This window comes from Crocuta crocuta, unplaced genomic scaffold (assembly GCF_008692635.1).
Source record: "Crocuta crocuta isolate KB4526 unplaced genomic scaffold, BGI_CrCroc_1.0 scaffold154, whole genome shotgun sequence".
In the NCBI taxonomy this organism is placed as follows: domain Eukaryota; kingdom Metazoa; phylum Chordata; class Mammalia; order Carnivora; family Hyaenidae; genus Crocuta; species Crocuta crocuta.
In genome coordinates this window covers 7,392,602-7,398,601 of record NW_027530545.1, presented here as the reverse complement: position 1 = coordinate 7,398,601, position 6,000 = coordinate 7,392,602, and the positions used below count along the sequence as shown (strand labels likewise).

Genomic DNA, 6,000 nt, shown 5'->3' with positions numbered 1-6,000 from the left:
TTTGGTTATGTGTGCGATTATATGTACATATGTACTGGGTCATAATGAAAAATGTGTTTCTTACTGTGGTTTGTAGTCAGAAAGTTTGAAAACTTGTACTTTAAGGGTTTGAGATACTAATCCTGAAATCTCTCCCCCTTTCTCCCTTATTGTATGAGACTCCAATGAAAAATGGAAAGGAAGTCTTCACTGCTTGCTACAGTGTGTTTTGGGTACCAAGTTCCTTTATGAGGTAGTTATCTGTTTTATAGCTGAGAAGGCAGGATCTTAAACTAATAAGCTTCAGAAGTGATAGTCATATAGACACTTATCTATATTTTAGAGTATGCTCTTCTTCTGTCATACCATGTGGTTTTTCTTGTAGGGAAAGAAGCTATATATGACTTCCATTGTGTTTCAGAGGACAAAAAATATCTTAATTGGTGGCAACTCACCAGATTTCTTGAGACAGGACATAGGCTTAGATATTAGGACAGGGCCACGGGAGGAAAATGGTTAGGAACTCTGTATGAAGAGTGATAGGATGTGTAAGACAGGAGGGGGCTCTGTCATTTTGCCTTTATTTTTTCTTTTCTTCCTCTCTGTACTGCTAGCCCTGTTCCTTCATACCTCATCACCAGTGTGGACTCTTAACTCATAGTAGAAACCACAAGGGCTAGAGGATGAGGTTTAGTGAGGAAGAGTAATATAATCTTGTCTTTAGTTGAAAGGAGAATAAGGAGGGAAACCCAAGTAGCAGAGCCACCTGGCCACTCGAATGGGTTGGCTATTCTCAGGTGGCGATTTATAAGTGGGTATGGGTAAAACAAGGACTGCTATTAATCATGTTACAAGCAGAAGTCTAAGCATTGGAGACTAGTAGCTTTGATGTGCTAATTGAAAATAGTTCCTTTCCAGTTATTAAGGAAAAGCTTCTCTTAAGCAATACTAGGTTAGTCCAGATTTAGTTACCCATTCTAAGTAGTTAAAAATTATATTAAATGTCTAGGACATTTCTGTTTCTCTAAAATATTTTGTTAGCAAGTAAGGTGAAAACTAATTTATGATGATTCTGATCTCTAACTTGATTCAGAATTGTCTTGGGGAGAAAAAGAATGGTAGGAAGGCTGTTGTTCTTAACTAGAAAAGTAATAAAACCTGGTTTTATATAACCAGGTAATAGATACGTGGTTAATTGAATGGGAAAATGACATAAAAAATATGTTAATCTTTCTCGGGTTGAGTTGGGAGTTTTGAATTTGCAGTGGGAATTACTAATTTATGTATAGACTTAGTTTCAACTGGTAATATCTGAAGACTTGGACTTAATATTTTTTTAGCCCTGTTGGTTAGTCCTGTGGTAGTGTTTACCATATTCTGTATTAGAATTGCTTCTTCATGTGTCCATGTACAGCTGACAGTGAATTGTTTTAGATTCTTTCAGTGTAGTGCTTAATGCCCAAGGTAGGTATAAGAGCATCGGGTCCAGAGTGCCTGGTTTTGTATCTCTGCTCCATTATTTTCTGGCTCTGTGATGAAGTTGTTTTTCTCATCTGGCAAATGGAGATAGTATGGTACTTTATACAGTTGTTATTAAGTGTAGATGAGTTAACGTACGTAAAGTGCTTTGAATGATGCCTGGCATGTAGTAAGTAAGCATTCTAAATAATGAAAACATTAGTTGAAAGATAAGACTGGGAGAAAATGCTTGCAATATTTGGTAATATCTGCTAAAGCGCTGTTGTCCTCAATAAACAAAGAACTCTTAGAACTCAACAAGAAGGAAACAAACAGCCAGGTTTAAAAATGGGCCAAAAACGGGGTGCCTTGGTGGCTCAGTTGGCTAGTTGTCAGACTTCGGCTCAGGTCATGATCTCATGGTTCATGGCTTCTAGCCCATGTCAGGCTCTGTGTCTCCCTCTCTTTCTGCCCTCCTCTGCTCATACTCTGTCTCTCTCTCAAAATTAAATAAACACTAAAAAAATTTTTTTTTTAAAAATGGGCCAAAGCCCCTAACAAACACCTCACCAAAGAAGATACACAGATGACGAACATAATGCAATGATGCTCTTAACATCATAAGTTGTCAGGTAAATACAAATTAAAACTGCAGGATGATACTACACACCTATTCAGAGGGTCAGAATCTCTAACACTGATGCCACCAAATGCTGGCAAGGATGTAGACCAATATGAACTCTCATTCATTGGGGATGCAAAATGGCACAGCTACTTTGGAAGATAACTTGGTGATTTCTTATATCCTCTAACCACACCATTCAAGAATCACGCCCCTTCGTATTTACCTAGAGGAACTGAAAACTTAAGTCCAAACAAAATCGTATACGTGGATGTTTACAGCTTTATTCATAATTGTCAAAATTTGGAAGAACTAAGATGTCCTTTAGTAGTGAATGGATATATAAATTGTGGTACATCTGAACAATGGGATATTATTTAGCACTAAAAAGAAATGAGCCATCAAGTCATGAAAAGACATGGAGGAAGCTTAAATGCATGTTGCTAAGTGAAAGAGTCTGATCTGGAAAGGCTACATACTGCTTCCAATTATATGACATCTGGAAAAGGCAAAATTCTGGAGACTGTAAAAAGATCAGTTGTTGCCAGGGGTGGAAGGGATGAATAGGCAAAGCACAGGGTTGTTTTGGGGCTGGTGAAAATACTCTGTATGATATTCTAATGGTGGTTATGCGCAAACCCATAGAATGTGCAACACCAAGAGTGAACCCTGAGGTAAGCTATGGGCTTTGGGTGATTCTGATGTGTCAGGGTTCATCTTCGGTAACAAATGGAGCACTGTAGTGAGTGATGTTGATAATGCAGGAGGGCTAGCTATGTGTAGGGTCAGGGGGTATATGAGATATCTATGTACCTTCCTTTTAGTTTTGTTGTGATCCTAAAACGGCTCTAAAGTAAAATTAAGTCTCCAAAAAAAAAAAAAAACCAACCAACCAAACAAACAAAAAACCCAACAAAACCTGCTGTTGCTGCTTACTGTTTGCCTCGCACGATATCTAGCTTGAACTGTTTATTGAACATGAATGAGTAGAATCTAGAATCTAAAACTGAAGGAATTCAGTTATATTTAGTGAGAAACTATACTTTTGCAGATGGCCATGCTGTTTAGGATATAATAATGTTTGTTTTATTTATAACAGTTATATTTATTTATATATTTACTGGACTCTGGTTTAATTCTAGAACATCAGTTGGTTTTCAGGGAAGAATACTAACATTTTCAATGATGTAATTTGGTGGTATTTTAGAAAGAAGTTTTGGGGGGATCTTTTCAGAAAACTATAAAAAGAATGGAGTAGTGTGTCATTTAGTAGTATATTCCCAAAGGGGAGCACCTCAGAATCTTTCTAAGATGAGATGAAGACAAAAAGGAAATGAGTGTGTTAGGGGAAATAAATGAAATTTCCAGAAGTGTATCTTACATGATTTTTAAGCATTTGAATATCAATATTTCTGGGAAGAGAACTTCCATTTATTAATGGCTTTATAGTTTTCGAAGTGATTTTGTGTATGTTCCTATTTGATCATATTTGAATTTGTTTGAAATAAGTTTCATGTTTTGTTTTGTTTTTTAGTTTGCTTTAAGTCAGACCCTGAGCTCTAAAGTTGGCTTGAATTCACTGATCAGTGAAGCTAGAGCTTAAACCCTCATTTTTAAGTTCAGTGTTCTTATGTAAAAGTAAAGGATACTTACCAATTTTTTCTCATCCACCTCTGCCATTTCCTACCCTGAGTGGTGGGGAGTCTTTGCAGTCAGTTGTAGAGGTGGTTGTTTTGTAAATAATCCTTGTAGTACACTCCGAGAAAGATGTGCTTCGTGGGGAAGCGGGGAGCTGGAAGTAGCAGTACAGCAGGAACACCAAAGTGAGCTTTAATTCCAGGGCAGGGGTGGTTTTGCTCTTGCTTGACAGCTTGATGGCAACCACAAATCCACATATGTTAATTGTTGCTGTAGCTTCATCTTGCCTTTGGGTGCTGCAGGTGTGCTTTTCTTAATCACTTTTGCTTTTGGTGAAGAATGGTTACATTTTTTTTTCCAGAGGGGTCATTATTAGGTGAGTCCCATTACACATGTGTCAGAATTTTACACTTTTACATTCTTTGGCCAAATCGGGACTGACAAATTATGTCATAGCTCAGTCATTATGTAAAAATATAATGTTATTAATGATTAACATTTGGTAAAGCTGCCATTATTAATAGCCACCACTTATTGTAGGCCTTGGGCTAAGTGCTTTTAAGTTTTAGCGATAATGTGACTCACCTTACAAGATAGATATTATTCCCATTTTATAGATGAAGAACCTGAGAGTGACTTGCCTAAGGCTACATACAAGAAGTTGCAAAGCCAGGGTATGTTACCTTGGTCTGCAGGGATTAAATCTATTGAGTCACATACTTTGAAATGTGTATTAGAATAGAAGTTACCAATTCTGGGACAGTGTGATTTCCTTTGAGCCTGTTCTGCCGAGGTTCCTGCCTCATGTTCCCACCCTGACAGTGGCTGCTGTTGCTGTTACCCCTTAAAACCTATGGTGCAGTAAACAATGCTGAGTTATCAAATGGAGTTTCTGATGTTCTGCCATGGTTCCTGTAGCTGATAAAGCAGAGCTTTCTCCACCTCTTAAGTAAATGTCCACAGCTGTTTAAAGACTGAGAAACAGAAGTTGTTCCTTTTGGCTATATGATGAGCCAGAATCAGAACTCAGTCAGAAATCATTTGCTCTGATGACCATTTGAGAAATCAGTGAATGAAAGGATCCAAATAAACGGATCTTTTAAAAATGATTGTTTTGATTCAGAGAGAATGAATTAATTAAAATTTGCTTCTGTAGAAGAAAACAAATCCAAATTCTTTTTGACTGATATTTGGAAAATAATTTAATGGTAGTAGTGGTTGGTGCTGACTCGGTGCCTGTTACCTATGCTGCGTGAGTGAGAAAGAACATATTAGATAAGTATGAATGGTTCTGCCATTTTCCCACCATTTGGGTGGTTCCCTTGCCCTTATTAAGATAGACTGATAAAAAGATAAAATGAATACTTTGTTTTGCAGAATCTAAGGACTTAATTTTTCTGTTACTATAACTTTTAATTTATAGGTTAGCCTGCAGAAAACTGAATGGTGATGAAGAGAATAGGAAGAAAAGGAAATCTTTTATTTATTCTGTTTCTTACATTAGGAAGAATGAATACCAGGCGACAAATGAGTAGTAGAGACTAATAAATCCATAGGATTTGGTTTGAATTTAAGTGACTGAATTTATAGAAAAATGAATAATATCCTTTATCTGTTTCTCTAGAATTGAAATCAGCCAATATTTAAAGGGTACCTGCTGTGTGCTTCTTAGTATGCCAGGTACTGGGGAGGTTATAAAAGGAATATGAAGTTTTTGTTTAGGAAATAGTCACTTTGGAATGATAAACTTTATAGTCTAAAACATAATACACATTTTGAAACTTAAAATGTAATACAGAAAACATTTGACACATGTTAATTACTAAAATTAATGGTGTTAGGCACTAAGGGGTATTTCCCTCTCTCATTTGGAGGCTTTGGTTATCTGTTAGGACTTTATAGCTAAAGGATGCCTTTCAGAGTCTCCTTGGTCAAGTCTTTTTGAGTTCTTCTTGGCTTTGTTTCTTCCTGAATTTAGTGCTGCTACAGTAAAAGCACCGTAAGGAGAGGGATTATGGCCTTCGTGTTTATCACTGCACTCTTGTTTCCAGTGCTCAGTATTTTTTGAGTAAATTACTGTGAGTCTCCCTTTTTCCTCTCACTGTCCAGTTTCTTGAAAGGTTTCTCTCCTACCCTAGCTTCACATCTGTATCTTTTGTTTTCTCTTCAACCCATTGTCTACTGAAGTAAGTGAAATAATTCCCTTCATTTTCTAATTGCCTAATCTAAAGGATTCTTCTTACCTGTATTTGGTCACTACTTGACTTTCCTGTAACTTTGATGCTGTTGGCTACCTGTTCTTG

General features: G+C 36.9%; 1 protein-coding gene across 1 annotated transcript in view; it reads left to right on the top strand.

Moving 5' to 3' along the window:
* Positions 1-1,371: 1,371 nt before the first annotated feature.
* Positions 1,372-6,000, top strand: part of ACVR2A (activin A receptor type 2A) — a 68,084-nt gene continuing 63,455 nt past the window's right edge. The window contains exon 1 of the mRNA XM_077767798.1: positions 1,372-2,069. The gene's annotated coding sequence lies outside the window, so the exon portion shown is untranslated. The remainder of the gene's footprint in view (positions 2,070-6,000) is intronic.